Source organism: Nyctereutes procyonoides, unplaced genomic scaffold, assembly GCF_905146905.1.
Source record: "Nyctereutes procyonoides isolate TBG_1078 unplaced genomic scaffold, NYPRO_anot_genome, whole genome shotgun sequence".
NCBI lineage: Eukaryota > Metazoa > Chordata > Mammalia > Carnivora > Canidae > Nyctereutes > Nyctereutes procyonoides.
In genome coordinates, this window is record NW_026575082.1 from 35,161,423 (window position 1) to 35,179,421 (window position 17,999).

The window sequence follows — 17,999 nt, forward strand, 5'->3', positions numbered from 1 at the left end:
AAATTTTCCCAGGTAAGGAGGGAGAATGAAGGAAGGGAATGGAAGATAGAAGAAATAAGCAAAAGGAACACGTATCAGTGACCTTAGGAATCAAACCTACCAGAACAATGCATACACATTTCTAAATTTGGTGAGATCACCAAGCTATATTTTATTTCACTGAAAATTTTAGCTCTTTCTTTGCTACTACATTCTATTTATGCTTTCCTTTTATATGAAAATGAAATTTCAAAATTAATTTTATTTTGTTTCTAAAAAGTCAGACTTTAAATGGGAAAATAAATTAATGAATGTGCTTTATTTGCTTTCTCTCTCTATCCCTCTGTCCTTCTGTCCCTTCGTCCCTCCTTTCCTTTCCTCCTCTCCTCCTCCCTTTTTTATTTTCTCTCCTCCAGTTATTTTCTCTCTCTCTCTCTCTCTCTCTCTCTATATATATATATATATATATATATATATATATATTTTCTTTCTGAAAAGAGCTAAGAATTTTTACTTTTGAAATTAATCTCAACTGAGACATGCCACAATAGCTTGCCAAATATCTAGGAAATGCATCTGTTTCCTACTTAATTTTTTCTCCTCTATTATACCAAATAGGAAAATGTAGGGGCCCTGGGTGGACTGCCCCAAAATGTGCCACATTGACATGAAGACTATTTCAAGTTAAAAGTGATAAAAAAAAAAAAAAAAACCCTGGAGGATGCAAGAAAGGTTCTCTGCCTCGCCCATAATTGCCTAAATTTATACTAGAAAGGAGAGCCTGCAACATGAAGAGACATATTAACAGAAGCCCCCTTTACCAAAGGAACTCATCTAAATAATAGAATATTCTTATTTTTCTAAACATCTCCTTTCCCCTTCTTGCTAATGAGTTTTCTTCCCTTTGTATCCTCAGGTTTCTCTCCAACTCCTTAGCTCAGATAAATTGGATATTGTCTCATTGTCTTTAGAAATTCCTGTCTGTGTGTAGTATACCCCTCAGCCCCACCCCCCACCCTGTGATTATGCTTATTAAATTTATTTTCTCCTATTAATCTGTCTCATCAATTTGATTCTTAGTCCAGCTGGAGGGACCATAGGACAGAGGAAGGTCTTCCTCCCAAATGAAAGTATTTAAGAAGTGACTAGAGAACGGCAAAATCAGTTTAGTAAAGTGAAATTAGAAAATTGTGAGGAAAAAGTAGTTAGTTTCCAGTTTCCAAAATATGTGACAATTGGAAGTATACAAGTAAACTATTGGTTTGAAATGTGTTTTAATTGGCTAATGAAGCTATTATTTCTTGGAAAGAAGGTAGTTTTGAGGGTTAGTTATTATATTTAGACAGAAGGATGCTAATCCAATACCTCACAAACAAAATATGACTGGAAATTTGATCATTATATCTTGTAATTTTTTGTATCAGAGAACTTATTCAGAGAGAATAAAAGTTAAAAACTCATAGAACATAGTTTTAAAAAATGTATGTATATATATGAAAAGCATTTTGAATATCTGTTATTAATCTAAGTAGAAACCAGATACAGAGATGATAGAGCATTTGAAATAGTTAAGGAAGCTATCAGTTATATATGCATATTTAACATTTCTCATTTTAAAAGACCAAAATTAGCACTTTAAAAGTTACAAAAGGGGATCCCTGGGTGGCGCAGCGGTTTGGCGCCTGCCTTTGGCCCAGGGCCGATCCTGGAGACCCGGGATCGAATCCCACATCGGGCTCCCGGTGCATGGAGCCTGCATCTCCCTCTGCCTGTGTCTCTGCCTGTCTCTCTCTCTCTGTATGTCTATCATAAATAAGTAAAAATTAAAAAAAAACTTAAAAAAAAAGTTACAAAAGAAGGGGTGTCTGAGTGGCTTAGTCAGTTAAGCATTTGCCTTAGGCTCAGGTTATGATCCCAGAGTCCTGGGATCCAGTCCCACAGCAGACTCCCTGCTCAGCGAGGAACCTGCTTCTCTCTCTCCCTCTGCCCCTGCTGCAGCTTGTGCTCATTCTCTCTCACAAAAATAAATAAATATAAAATCTTAAAAAAAAAAGTTACTCAAGAAAACATAATCACCATCTGGTGGAAAAGCAAAGAAATTGTTATTTTAAGGGATGTATTTTCTTTGGGTGTACTTTAATCGTAAGTCATTAAGTGATATACCTCTACCTTTTTGAGGCAGAGGTTTAGATGTGATGATGTTATAAATCCTTCAGATATGGTCTACTATGATATCTTTAAAGTATCCAATTTATAACAGGATTTATAGATTGCTTTTAAACAAGATCTTTTTTTCAGATTTATTTATTTATTTGAGAAACAGAGAGAGGGTGAGAGAGAGACAGTGCAGGGGGTAGAGGCAGAGGGACAGGAAGAGAGAGTCTTAAACAGACTATGCTGAGCTCAGAGCCTGCCTCCAGGCTCACCCTGGGACTCTCCAAAGGGCTCGATCTCAGGACCCAAACATCAAGACTCTCCGATCATAACCTGAGCCAAAACCAAGAACCTAATGCTTAGCCTACTGTGCCACCCAGGTGCACCTAAACAAGCATAGTTTAACATTCCCCACGGATTATTACTTTTAAGTCTGACAATAACTCCATAAGTTTTACTCTTCATTTTTCCATATCTCAGATGAAGAAACTGAGATTTACAAAGATTTAATACCTTGCCAATATCTCATTGCTGATAAACAGCATTATTGGATTTGATTCCAAACCAACTCTGTCTCTTTCAAGGGCTGGTGCTCTCTAAAACATATAAATTGCTTAACTCAGAAGCTTACCCTTAAAAAGTCCCAATAAAGCAATTAACATCATGTTTTCCTTTTTGCTAAAAGCTATGAGGTCAAAATTCCAGTGTAAAATCATGGTGGACTCCATAATGTGAAGTTAATTGAAGGGCATCTTAATTAATATCTGATGTTTTCTGATTATAACTACTTGTTCTGAAGCCCTGTCTGGATTCTCAGAGCTTAGCCTAGACTAATGAAGCAGAATGAGTAAAGTAAAATAAAACAATTATTTTCTATCTGAAGAAGGAGTTGCCTTGGTTTCACATTTCCTTCATTTCAGATCCAAGAGCAAAATGATAAGCCCACTTTAGAATCATAAACTTATAAAAATTTGGAGTTAAAAGTAAAAACACCAGAAATATTCTAGGTAATTATGACAATTTATGCCAGTTTTTATCTCATTACTTAATTTGTACCAGACTGCTATTTAGAGTTTATAAGCTATATCACAAAAAAATTTCCATTTGATATAATTATAATGTATAGTATCTAAGGTAGGGAATGTTGAATTGAAATATTGCTCTTTGTGTATGTTAGAAATGGTTAAATATGGTCGATTTCATATGTTTCAAGGGAAATATGATACCTGTTTAGAGTGAACTCAGGCATAAAGAAAAACATAAAATGATCTAGGTGAGTAGTATAGAGCCATCAAATTCACTTTAAAAAGGAATAGTCACATCCCCAAAGCCTTTTCCATTAGATTCTCAAAACAGAAAAAAATAAAGCAAAATCTACTTCCTTCACTGATGATGGTTTGATTATCAAGAAGCCAGTGTTTGGTAAAAATTACTTTAATCCATGTATTGATTTCTTTAAAATTTTCAGTTGTGGAATCTACTGGTCTTCAGAGAGTCCAATCCCTGTTTTTCTAGAAATTCTGCTAATCTATAGATAGCTAAGTGAAAGTCTGCTAATCTATAGATAGCTAAGTGAAAGATTCCAGTGTTTCAGCATAGTACTAAATAATTATTTCCTCCCTGCTTTTGTTGTTGTTGTTGTTGTTGTTTTACATAAGTAACCTTTCCCCCCTCTCTAATTCATGAAAAGTATTTCCTGGTGATCATGTTCCATAATACAAAGTTATGACTATTATGGATCATCAGTCTAATAGATATCCATTTGCTTGTTGAAATTAATATGTAAGACCCTCCTTAGGCCAGGACTATACAGTATTCATCTCAGTAGGCCCTGCTCTGTAAGCAGAGTTTTTATACATAGTAGACATTTAATGGCTTTCTGGTATTAAATTGCATTGAAAGAAATAATGAAAGGTCTCTTGGGTTTAACATTGAAGGGTGTTCTTGGTCTTTAATATCTTAGCAGGATATGCATAAATTGCTTCTGATTTATTGCTTTAGAGTTCTGCAGGACGATGTACTCTTCCTGTGCAATTAAAGTACTTTATGCAGTAATCTTAAGACTATGATGGAGTACATTCATGGGTATGGCATATTTGACTCAGTCGTTTGGGAAGAAGATGAAATAATCTCCCAAATGCTAATGTGAAGCTATACTCTGTTCTATCACTTTATAAAGAGAGTATGTCTACCATCTTATTTTTAATTGAAAATTCCTAGAATATTTAACAACTGTTTTGAGAGATTATGCATAGAGACCACTAAATAAAATGTATAGACAGACTCTGTAGGGAGAGAATCTGTTAGAGGGATTTGGAAAAGCCTTCAGGCCTGCCTTTTTCTTTTTCAATTTAGAGGGCCTGGTTTCTCTTTTACAACAAATGAGTGAAAGAACTTTCAGATGATTTTAACAGTTCACAAATGTGTTGCCTGGCTTTGACAAGGATGCCTATAATATCTCAAAACTATGTTAAAGATGGAGCATTTAGCAACCCAGGAAGACAATGACTGTAAAACACAAAATTAACTCATCAAGTTACTGTAATTTTCTCTCTCTTTGTCTCCAGCTGATTAGTGCAAATTAACTGCCTGAGCAGTTAGCATGCAATATGGAAATCTTTGATATCTACTGAGAAGGCAGGCATTTTTTTTATCTACATCTATGTAAAATTCCAGAATTCCCTATAGACATTGTCTACTGTGATTATTAATATTGCTTTGAACTTTAAGAATATGTTTTATGTTTGTTTTTTGAGTTTTGAAAATTTCTAATATTGGGTCACGTTGGTGGCTAAGTGGTTGGCCTGCCTTTGGTTTGGGTTGTGATGGGGGAGGGAGGTACTGATATCAAGTCCCGCATTGGGCTCCCTGCAGGGAGCCTGCTTCTCCCTCTGCCTATGTCTCTGCCTTTCTCTGTGTCTCTCATGAATAAATAAAATCTTTAAAAAAAAGAAAAAATTAACCTTAATTTATTAAAACAGATTTATAATCTTTACAAATTCCTATGTAGGAATTACACACACACACACTTAAAATAAAAAGAGAGAGATGAGAAAAAATGAGATGCGTAATTATCTCATCCCTTACATGAAGGTAATAAACATCTCGCTGGATTATTGTAAGAGTGAAAATTCAATAACATATTTTAAAAATTTAGAACATAGTCTGATCCACACTGTTTTTAACGTGAGTTTTAAAATTATTTTCATTAAGCACATAGAATTAGATTAATAAAATATGCTACTTATTTCAGTCTCTTCACTCTCAGAGAAGGAAATATTTAGGGAATTTCTTTTAGTAACATTCCATATAGTCCTAGAGAGAGCTTAATAAACATGTGAATTGCTATTCCAAAAAAGTCAGCTCTTGACTAGCTATTTGAAAAAAAATGTATTATGTTAACAAGGTGGTTAAAAAGGGCATCAGTTATGGAAAAGAAAAAAGTCATATACCTGTTCAGAAGTCAACTGATTTTTGGCAGAGTGAATCTAGAAGAGATAATAGTTATTTGGTTGTGGGATATGATTATTAAAACTACCTAAAACTAAAAATCAGGAGGGTATTTTGTCTCCTTTAGCTATGGAATAGTTAGCAGCTCTTTCAGGGAGAAAAGTATTTACTACAAACTGCATTCAGTATATTTGAATCCTCCAATCTTTAAATTTTATTTCTGAATTAAAATATTAAAGTATTCTTATTGATAGAATATTCCCATTGATTAATCACTACATAGTAATTAATGCGTTCATTTAGAAGAACGTTTTGATCAAGGATCACCAGGTTCTGGACTTTTGTGTAGGGAGTTGGCACTAAACAAGGAACAGTCTAGTTCCTTCACTCAAGTAAGTTAATGTAGAATGGAAGGCATACAAAAGGATGAATTTTATGAATGATACATTCAAGAAAAGTCTGAACTTATTTTTGTAATTCAAACCAGAACCTTATTTTTGCTTTAAAACAGAGTGACAACCAAATTCTCATTTACAGACAAGTAACATATCTCAAGAACATGCCCCATGCCAGAAACTGACCCATTGGCTCTGTGTTTCTCATACTTGTCTGAAGTGAGGAACTTGATTTAAAAAGATACTCTCATGGCACTATTTAAGCCTATTTTGGCTTATTGGCTTATTATCTTCAGAGTTGACCTAGGAATCCATATGTATATATTGGACAAGAACCTAGGCACTTCATTGTAATTTAGTTAATTCAAGAAAGACTAGTATATTTTAGAAACTAGTCATTTGTTTAGCTATTTATGTTTTTGTTTATTATTTATGTTTTGCTTATTTGGTGGAGTGGCCTAGCAAGTTATTTCAGTTTAATTCATCTTCAAAGCCAACACCTTGAATTTCTAAGACTGACATCTATAGAAATCAATACTCCCATCATTTGAAATAAGCCTATTTTACCCTTATTTGGAACCCTACTATGGTACTGTTTTTCAATTTTATTCTTTGAACTAATTTTTCTCCTAATACTCAGATGTTTGAAATGTGTTCATATGTTCAATACTTAACTGTAAAGTTAGGAATTACTATATAACTGGGGAATGAAAGCAGGAAGGTAGTCTACTATGCGTTAGTCTCATAATAAAATCAAACCATGATATTTTTAAGCATTCCAATTTTTCTGTGATTCTTTTCTTATTCTCTTTCCTTTTTCCCATTCTCTATTAAATTACTTGAAGTTAAAACTACTTGCCATCTGTCCTTTAGTATCTGATACAGTTTGATTTAAAAATATTTTTAAAAGATACAAGTGTTTTAAAACAAACCCCACTAAAAGTAACATGAAACACAAAGAACTAGAGATGCCTGGGTGGCTCAGTGGTTGAGCGGCTGCCTTCAGCTCAGGGCTTGGCCCCACATCTGGCTCCCTGCGAGGATGCTGCTTCTCCCTCTGCCTAGGTCTCTGCCTTCCCTCTGTCTCTCATGAGTAAATAAATAAAAATCTTTAAAAAAAAAAAAGAAACACAAAGAACTATCTCCAAGAGCAATGGCATTAAAATTCAAGCACATGTAAAATCTGTTCACTTGGAATTATTAAAAAAAGAAGAAAAAGTGAAATAAACAAATATGTATTTCTTAATCTACAGGGACCATGTTATCGTTCCATTCTTAAAATAGATGAAATTACATTAATTATATTGATGTGGAGATAGGAAAGGGTCAATAATAAATGAAAATGTACTTCAGTCATTCCTAGGTTTGCTTATTATCTTTAGTAATAATCTAAAAAAAGGATCAAATAAAATTTTAATAAAATCTGTTAGAAGTATGAAACAGAGACATAAACATGAATGGACAGCTTAATCTTATGTATAAGCCAACAAGTGTATGTAAGTGATCAAAGAATAGCAACACGAGTTACAGAATTGAAAATGGACCACCTCATAAAATATGCAATCAAAGGAAAATCAGAATGGATGATCAATGCATGGTAAGAACAGGAAAATAGCTGAGTGTATATATAGTATTTAATTGCCATTCTTATTTGGGCAAAGTGATTTTTGTTGAGGTGGGATATTAGAAAGGGCTCTGAATTTATGATTTAAAAAATCATTGTTATGGACTTATTTCTGTTCCTTCCTATACTACCTTGAGGAAATCACATAAATTTTCCAAGCCTCAATTTACTCTACTGTGAAAATGAAGATTATACTAATTTACATGCTACTTTCTAAGGAGCCCTGGGATTTGGTAGAAGTTCTTCAGGAGCTGTGAGGGATATGGTGGGCCTATGGAATTATTAATTAAAACAGGGGGGCCTAAGCATGTAATACGTAACTGGAAAAACCTTATCTAAAGATTAAACAAAAGATGAGAATTATATTCCAATTAAAAGGAGCATAAAAATGATTATCTGGATAATTCAACTTCCACATCATATTTTACTGAATTGCCTAGATATGTTAACAGAAATTATTTAAAAGATGAAATATTGACTATTAGCTTCAATTCATTGTGAATATAAAACTAATTTTAATTCAATTTCTATAAATTAATGTGATAAATTTATATAATGTTCTATATATAAACATATACCTCTATAGGATATCCACATTTTGAAATGAAAATGATAAATTTTCCTCTTCAGAATTGTCACTATTTTAATATGCTAATGGTAAATTACTGTAATGGGACAGAAGTATATGAATGTGACACACACAATTATTTTGTTTTAGGAATAAAAATGTGATCATCGCATTTAACATCACATTGTCAAAATAAACATATTGTTATTTACAGAACTAGTTCTGAAACATATGTTTCTTAGGAAAAAAGAAAATTCTCCATTATCGTCATTTAGAATAAAAATGCATTTTGATTTGTTAGTACCCAATTACAGTAATGCAGGCAAAACATGGAGAGCACATATAGATTCAATTAGTCATTCTCTTTTAGAATGTTATTTCAGAATGTAAGAGAGTAGTTGATCATCCTATATAATTAGGTTTTATTAAAACCCATAAAAATTCTGTTTTTCTGCCTCCCAAACACCTTAATGAAAGTAATATCCTCCCAAATGACCCTTAGGCCTCCAGTTTCCTCCTTCCTGAACCCATTCCCAGTCCTTCCTTCACACTTCTGCTAGAGGTCATCCTAGAACTCTTGCAACCAGGTAAATCTTGCTACTAAAATCTTCAGTTGCTATTCCATTGCTTAGATAAAATACTAATGATTAATATGGTTATTTTCAGCTTTTCACAAGTTGATCCAACCTATTGCTATTGACTGAATTTGTGTGTCCCCTCAAAATTCAAACTATCAGCCCTCTACCACACCCTACCTCTGCCTTTCAGAATTCTATTTATCATATATCAGTCTAAGTAATCTATGTCCAACTAGTCTGTGAAGCCTTTCTTCTTTGTATTCTTGGAGTAGGATATGCCTCTACCAAAATATTTTTCATAGCTGAGTATATCTCTGTGATACCTTGAAACAATTGTCAACAGCTGCTAAATAATTGAGGACTGTTACCCATATTTTGTGGTTATCCTTAATGGTCAGCTCAGTCCTTAGACCAATCATTCCCCTCATTTGCTTCATGATACTTGTTATTTTATACTTGTATTTTAATTTCTTTCTTTTCAGACACTAAACATGTTGAGGGTAGAAAGGTCAGTAGAATACTTCAACTAGGAGTATTGCATCTATTATACAACTACTAGTATTGCATTTAGTAATGCATCTATTAATAGAGAATGAATAGGACTGAAAATCTAAATTTGTCTCATGACTTTCACAAACCTTTCCACCTACTTCAAGGGCCAGCCTGTGACACATGCTACCTATTTGACTATCTACTCTTGTTTCTTGATTTATATTCTGTTTCTTGCCCAGTACCCTGGTAAAATATATGCTAGATCATAGCATTTCTCTTCAATGAACTTGCCAATGGCTTCACCTATCTCTCAAAGTAAACACAAAATCTTCTGAATAGCTAAAGTTCTCATATAAGCCTTATATAATCCTGCCTTTCTTTACCTCTTTGACCTCATGACCCATATGTAGCTCTCCCTTTCTTCATACCACTCCATAGTTCCCATAGTCTTGTTGCTGCCCCCAAATATGAAGTGTACATATGTACCTAAGGCTTTAGGTAGCATAGGTCTGGAATGCTCCTCCCTGGGAGATAGGGATGTTGCCCCATTTCCTGAGTATTTATTTCTCGGTAGGGTCTCCCCTGCCTATGTAATTCAAAACTAAATCCCTCTCCTAGTGTTCTTCAACTCATTTTATGCTATATATTTCTTCACAGCATTATCAACATATAAGAGTATAAATATTTTACTTACTTAATGATTCTATCTACTCTACTAGAATTTAAGCACTAAAGGAGTAGGGTATTTTGTTTTGCTTTGTTTTGTTTTCTTTGTATTCACTGCTGTATATTCAGCTCCTACAACAGTACCTGCCCCTATAAGTAGCTATTAAAAAAAAAAAATTTGGTGTCAAAATGAATATTTCTAATTTTAACATTATTGTAGGATTAACTGATAGATTATATTAATTCGCTTGCTGAAAATATATGATAAAGTAAATGTCAAAAACTGAAATGTTTTAGGTGTCAAGAGACAGAAGTACGGTGTCCTTAAGGAGATCGGAAGAGTTCTTATAATTGAATAGGCCTTTTTTTGGTTGCAAATACCTGACTTTCATGCAAAGGCTACTAGTATTTACAGTCTTAATTATATGGTATAAAGAGAAGTTCCTTGTAAATTATAGCCTCTGGAATGTACAAAAATGGCACCTTGCCTGAAGTGAAGAGAAAAAGAATTAATTAAAATAAAAATAAAAGGAAATAGAATTAGAATAAAACGTGATGTTAATGGTGCCATCGATGGTTTCTTTATTAAAGAAAGAAAAGTTTTCAAGGCCTCCTTATGATGGTTTGGTAGATGGAACTAGGGATGCAAAGAGTCATAGCATCTAGGTTCTATTGTCTGCCTTTCAGAGTCATTGTCTATTGGGAGACACAGACTTAAAACAATAGCAATTAAATAAGAGCTTCAGGAGATAGGTCTAACTATATCTTAGAAGTCAGTCAAACTTCCTAGAGGCAGTAATCTGAGCTGAATTTTGAATAATGAGTGGGAATTGGAGGGAAGACAAAAAGAGGGAATGTTTTAGGAAAAAAGAATATGAATTATTATAGAAGATAGAACAGTAAGTCGGGAAATTGAAGTAGATTGGCCTCACCACAATCTTGGATGTGGGCTAAGGACTAGGGTAAAAAATCTTGACAGATCATAAGGGAAGGCCATCTTTCAACAAGGAATAAGCAAGGTTTTAGTACATATCCCTTACTAGACACATATCGTAGTGGAGGAAAACGTTTTGCTCAACTTCCTTAGGGTTCTTTCCTGGGTTTGAAAACTAAACTGACAAAGGCAAATCAACAGGGGAAAAACATACAGATTTAATTATATTTTAACATGTACATGGGAGCCTTCAAAAGAAAGTGAAGAGCCAAAGAAGTGACCCGAACAGAAAGCTTTCATACGTTTTTTTTTTTTTCTTTTATGCCTTTTGTATGAAGAATCAATTCATTAGTTGAGGCATTAGAAAGAAGGATTTAGGGTTGGGGTAATAAATGGTGAAGAAGAAACTAGAAACATAATGATTGAACAGATTTCTCAGCCCTAAATTACCCATCTGTGAATATTATTCTTTCCCCTGGTAAACGGAGAGTCTCTTTCACTTTAGGAGTTTTAGTGATCTATTCCAGGGAAGACAGGTGAGGGGGCTGTTAAATAATAAAAATTCAACTGAGAAAATATGAAGATCTAGTTGCCTTTATTCAATAAATCATGAATTGTGCAGCCTCTCATCTGGTGCTTGAAGGAGCTCAGATAAGGAAAGACTTGGCAAGGCAGGATAAGGAAGTCATAAACAAACAAAAAAGGATTATTATGGGCAAGGTGATCTCCCCGAGGGGACAAAAGTATTTTCTTTTTTTTTTTTCTTTTTAAGATTTTATTTATTTATTCATGACAGACACACACACAGAGAGAGAGAGAGAGAGAGAGAGAGAGAGGCAGAGACACAGGCAGAGGGAGAAGCAGGCTCCACGCAGGGAGCTCGACGTGGGACTTGATCCCAGGTCTCCAGGATCACGCCCTGGGCGAAGTCAGGCGCTAAACCGCTGAGCCACCGGGGCTGCCCCAAAAGTTATTTTCTTAGGTGGATTATTTTACCAGCACTGACCAGAAAATTCCAAACTGCTTGTTTAAGGATACATTCCGGAGTAAGGATGAAACTGCAATAGTTTCACCCTGGTTTGGTGATATGGGATCAATACACATGACTCCATTTGGGGCCTTTGGGTTATTTTTGTTTTGGTTTTGGTTTGTTTTGTTTTGTTTTTAACACAATAAAGGGCAGAGTGACCTTTCTGCTTCTGCTGTTTTCTCAAATTCCTTCTTTAAAGATGTTCGGTATGCCAAGATGCCATATTTTGGAGTAGTGTATCCTGAGCCCCATCAGTATCATTCATCTGATTTTTTTTTTCATCCTACATTTATTAAGCTCTAAATCAGATTTGGTCTTGGGTCACATCTTAGAAATTACCTTATGCACAGAAAACAGTTTTTGTTTTTATTTATTTTTTAATTTTTTTTTATTTATTTACGATAGTCATACAGAGAGAGAGAGAGAGAGGCAGAGACACAGGCAGAGGGAGAAGCAGGCTCCATGCACCGGGAGCCCGATGTGGGATTTGATCCCGGGTCTCCAGGATCGCGCCCTGGGCCAAAGGCAGGCGCCAAACCGCTGCGCCACCCAGGGATCCCTAGAAAACAGTTTTTATGCGTGGAAAATCTCTGGAAGTTTACATGAGAAAAAGTGGTTATTTCTAGGAAGGAGTACTACCAGCTAAAAAAAGTCATTATCTAAGTTTTGAGAACACGTGTTCTAGGATGATTTTAGGATTTGAAAGAGAGTATTTCTTATGGCAATAAGTGAGTCACTACCTTCATCAGGTGGCCAATCCTGAATCTTGTCTTCAGAGACAAAGAGTCAGACGTTTTAGGATTGACAGAGAAGCCACCTGGGCAAGAAAGATTAAGTGAGCAGCCCACAGCCTAAGGAAATTAGTAGCGGCAGAGCCTGGAGTATGATCTGTTTTTTTTTTTTTTTTTTTTTTTTTTTTTTTGTCCCTATAACACATCGGTACTAAGCCAATAAGCGTGCTTATCTTTATCCTACTCTTGGACTATATGATAAAAACAGTATGGGATATAGAAAAAGTAGGGTAAAATCACAAGGGAAACTTTTAAAATTTGGCTTCAAATAAATGTAATGCTTGGAAGTCCACATACTTTTGTGAGAGAAAAATGATATGAAGAACAAAGAATATTGTTATTGGATATGAATAACTATAATCTTGTTTTAAAATATGTGAAAGTCTTAGAAAATTTGCAGTTTTACTCATTGGTTTTAATCCCCATCATGTTTGTAATATAAATACAGGAAGGAATATACATTACAACAAATATATTAACAGAATGAAGCAGAGCTGTGGGATATGCCCTCATTTAAAAATAAAACATTTCTTTGGCATTAATATAACTGTCTTCTTGAAATGTGTGTGAATATGCGTGCACACACACACACATGTCTAGTTGGTTTTGAGTATCTCTTGACAATAATTGTAGTGCCTTTTTTCTTATTTAATTTTTCTTTAATTTTTCATAATAGCACTATAGAACCACCTGTTAAATAACCACTTTTTAAGATTTCAGGGGATAGATAGTACTGCCTTAAAATAGCATGTATTCTTCTAAACTTACACTAGATGCATTTATATTACTGTATTTCTGCATCTGAGTATCACAATGTGTGACTGTTACCAATTTGTAATACATGTATGTGAGAAAAGAGATATGACAACATAAATATCCTGGATGCTTCCACTGGGGGAATCCTAGTAGCTTTTTGCATATAAGATTAGTATAAATTAACATTAAAAACATACAATAATTTTGTCTGCCATGAATTTAAGTGTAAAACATTTGTATTTTAAATATCATATTTCCTAGCATCCTAGTATCTATTGCCAGAAGTGAAGTAGCAGTATTGGTATTCCTTCATAGTAAGGAATTTTTCTAAAAAAGAATTTAAAAACAAAAATTATAAACAGAGAAAGAATGGGAGAGAGGTAGAGGGAGGAGAAGGAGAAGGAGAAGACAGAAGAAGAAGAAGAAGAAGAAGAAGAAGAAGAAGAAGAAGAAGAAGAAGAAGAAGAAAGAAGAAGAAGAAGAAGGAAGAAGAAAAAAGAAAGAAGCCTCCCTAGCCCCCAAACCAAAACCTTGAATTACAAACTTTATACAGAATTAAATGCTGAATAGTTAAGAGTCGATCAGCTACTCAGATTTTAAGAAAAGCAGCTGGAAGTGTTCTCAAGGGGACGAAACTAATCAATTGTTATTTATTTATTTATTTATTTATTTATTTATTTATTTATTTTTAAAGATTCAATTTATTATTTCATGAGAGACACACAGAGAGAGGCAGAGACATAGGCAGAGGGAGAAGCAGGCTCCATGCAGGGAGCCCGATGTGGGACTTGATTCCAGGACCCTGGGATCATGACCTGAGCCAAAGATAGACCTCAACCGAGGTCTGGGCCACCAAGGTTCCCCTAAACAATTGTTATTTTTTAAAACAATCTTTATTCAATATTGTGTTAGCCAAATATTTCATGAGAGTCCTTGTTTTAAGACAAGTCACCTTTATTTTTGTTTATTGTTTAAACAAATACTTTGTTTATAATTTGTATAAACAATATTTTGTTTATTCAGAAGTTTTTAGTGGGTCTTTGAGAAGCATTCATGGTTTCTTTTCTTTCCTTTTTCCTTTTTTCTTTTCTTTCCTTTTTCCTTCCTTACTTCCTCTCTTCCTTTCATCTTCCTTTTTTTAACTGAGCTTTTAAATGCTCTGAAAGCAGTAAATCTCTTTGGTTCACTCTCCTCTTTGAAAGAGATATTTTTCCCTTGCCATCATTTATTTCTTTTCTGTTTTAGAAAAGACCAGTGTTGTGCTTCCACTTAAATGTGGGTCTGAAAAAAAATTATTAATTTAATGTTATGTGTCTTTCTTAATAATAACATTAATTAACAACATTATAGGGAAAATTTTTGCCCACAGATGTAGTGATTTACATAGTACCAGTATCCATTCCTAAAGAATTACAAGGTCAATAGATGTGAACAAGTTTAAGATTATTTGTGGATATTGTCAATTTGCTTTTTCAAAGGCAGTACCAATTTGTTTTTCTGTTACACATTTGATTTATCAATCCTCTTCTGACTACTGATGCACTCTTTTTTAAAGATCTATCTAAATCTGACAGATTAAAAAAATGCAACCTAATATTTTATTTGGCTTTCTCTTATTAGTTATCAGAATTTTCCTTTTTCAAATACAGTCAATGTTCATTAGTCTTGTAGTTATATTCTATAAAGGTACAGTGAACACTAAATTAGTCAATATTAAACCATTGCTTCTAGGGGAAATACAGGTCTACATTTTTGAGAGCCTCTGGTTATAACATTTTTATTAATCAATCAATGCATACTCTTATTTTATGTTTCTGTTTAAAGAGACATTATTAAGTGTAAATTGTTGACTCAACACTGAACTCATAGCCAGTGGCACTATAATTCATGCCTGGACAAAACTTATTTAATATATATACTTTTTTCCCATAAGGTACATCACATAATTCTTTTTCAAAAAAAATTATTTACTTAGTTGAAAGAGAATGAGTGGAAGGAAAGGGCAGAGGGAAAGAGAGAGAGAGAAGCAGGCTGATACAGAGCTTGGTCCCAGGACCCAGGGATCATGACCTGATCCAAAGGAAGGCTTAACCAACTGGGTCCCTCAGGTGTCCCACATCATAGCATTCTTGAGCTTAGAAATAGTAGACTGCACTTAAACACTATAGTTGGGGGCCCTTTTAAAAATAAAAATTATCAACAGAAACAGGAAAATGAGAAAAAAAGAGCTACTAAAAAGACCATGAAAAGGTAATTTGTATGGAGTATGAGGGTGGAAAGAACAAAGCAGAGCATTGCCTCTTTAACCTCAGATGGGAAGGTATGTTTCAGGCAGCTCAAACTTTTTTGCTGCTTTAAGCATGTCCAAAAATGGCTACAAAAAACACTGAGAGTATTGATTTTGTGTTACAAGTACAGTTTAGCAAGTAGGCATATTCACAAATATGGAATCTGCAAAAAAGAGGACTGACTATACCAGCTTATTGCATTTCCTTTTCTGCTTTCCTTTGTCTTTTTCTATTGAGGTTTTAGAATTTTTCTTATTGGTATCCCTGCCTGGCTCAGTCCATAGAACATGCAACTCATGATCTCAGGGTTGTTTGAGCCCCACCTTGTGAATAGAGATTACATAAGAATTTTTTAAAAAAAAATCTAAAACAAAATGTATTCTTATTAATTTATACAAACTTAGTAACTTTATGTTAATTCTGTCATTTTTGTTGCATGCTTATTTGCTTTTTAACTTTTTCATATTTTAAAAAATTTAAATATTTATTTGAGATAGGGCAAGAGTGAGAGCGAGAGTGAGAGAGAGAGAGAGAGAGAGAGACCTTGTGCTGGGGCGGAGGAGAGTAGGAGAAAGAGAGAAGCAGGCTCCTCACTGTGCAGGGAGCCCGACACAGGGCTGGATCCCAGGACCCTTGGGATCACACACTGAGCTGAAAGCAGATGCTCAAGTGACTGAGCCACCCAGGCACCCCTAATTTCTTTTTTTACATGTTAAATATATTTCTTTGATTTTAGTTTTATTGTATTGTGGTCAGAAAATACAATCTCTTAAATATGAGGAGGGTTTTGCTGTGGTATCTGTTATCTAGTGGTCACTTGGATTGATTCATCTTATTTCACTGGATGACTGTCTCTTCCTATTTCCTTACTATTCTATTATGTTGAGTGAAGGTGCTTATCTTTGACCTAACAGACTATTTGTTGTTGTGATATATATATATATATATATATATATATATATATATATATAGATAGATAGATATAGATAGATATAGATATAGATATATGTATATACCCTAAGTGTGGCTATATATTTAATGTGTTGGCCCACTTGGAATCCCTGAGTAGGTATGAAAAATATTTTAAGCTGAAAACACTTAAGATTAATAGATGAAGAAAGAAGCCTTCTGGGAACTACACTTATCTGACTATATGCAGAAACTTCTAGGAAATGAGGCTACCATAAACCACCTCTTTTACTCTCAGTAAGGAGACCAAGAGTAAAACTATCATAAATTCCCTCCCAGAGAAGACTACTTGCACCTTTACAAACAAACATTATCTTACATTTTCTTATCTTTTTGTTCTAAAAACAAACAATTTGTCTTTCCTAAAACCCATCTGTTCTTTCATAAAAGCTTTTATCCTCCCCCTCTTTCCACTTTAAATAAGGTAGATAAACCTTTAATCTTAGCCATTTAATGGGCCACTTTTGTGAGCTTCTGTGTGCATATGAATAAAGTTTTACTTTCTCCTGTTAATCTATCTTTTGTCAATTTAGTTTACAGCTCCTTAGGAAGAAACCTAAAGGTACGAAGGAAAAAAAAATTCTTCCCAACATTAGTTTTATGAGAATTTTTTTTGTATTTTATTTAGGGCTTAATATAATATTTTTGGAATATTCCATGGCGATTTAAAATAAACTAGAGAGATTTAAAAAATTATATCCTGTGATTTTATATACAAATTCACCCAGACTAAATCTTTATCTCTACACTCTTATTTGTGTGGTATAATATGTTCGGTTAAGGACAGAGAGATTTTTATAATTTCACTGTGTGTATCTACTATTTTATTGTTTTATGCCTTTGCTGTTTTACATGCATTTGTCATTTTGCTCAGAAAATTTCAAGAATGTTATATTTTCATGTAGGTAGTTCCATTCTTCAGGTTCCTCTCTGGAGCTGTCCTTTCTATATCACTGTCACAGCAGCTCTTTCAGTTTGGGTTTCTATGGCTACTAAGATGTCCACTCAGAGTACTTTTACTTGATTAGACTTGAGCAATATTCAGTCAACTGCTGATGGAAGGCCCTCAGGCACTACCAAAGGTGACAAGGCATATTTGCATTTTTAATGTGACTCCAAATGCTCCCTTTCCAGACAGCAGAAGGATAGGCTTTGGTTAGCTTTCTTAACTCCTTGTTGGACTACCTGTTAGGGTTTTTCTAGATGGAGTCTTTTCTTTTCTTTTTGATGCCCCAGCTCCCACTCCATTGTGATCTTTTATCTGATCCTTCTGGCCTTTTGTGTAAAGTTGTAATTCCTTTCTCTGCCCTGCTCCCAGCTGACTG

The 17,999-nt window shown here is 34.2% G+C and overlaps 1 protein-coding gene across 1 annotated transcript in view; it reads left to right on the top strand.

Annotated features, from left to right (window-relative positions):
• Positions 1-17,999, top strand: part of LOC129514645 (low-density lipoprotein receptor-related protein 1B) — a 1,831,349-nt gene that overhangs the window by 991,972 nt on the left and 821,378 nt on the right. The gene's annotated exons all lie outside the window — the stretch shown is intronic.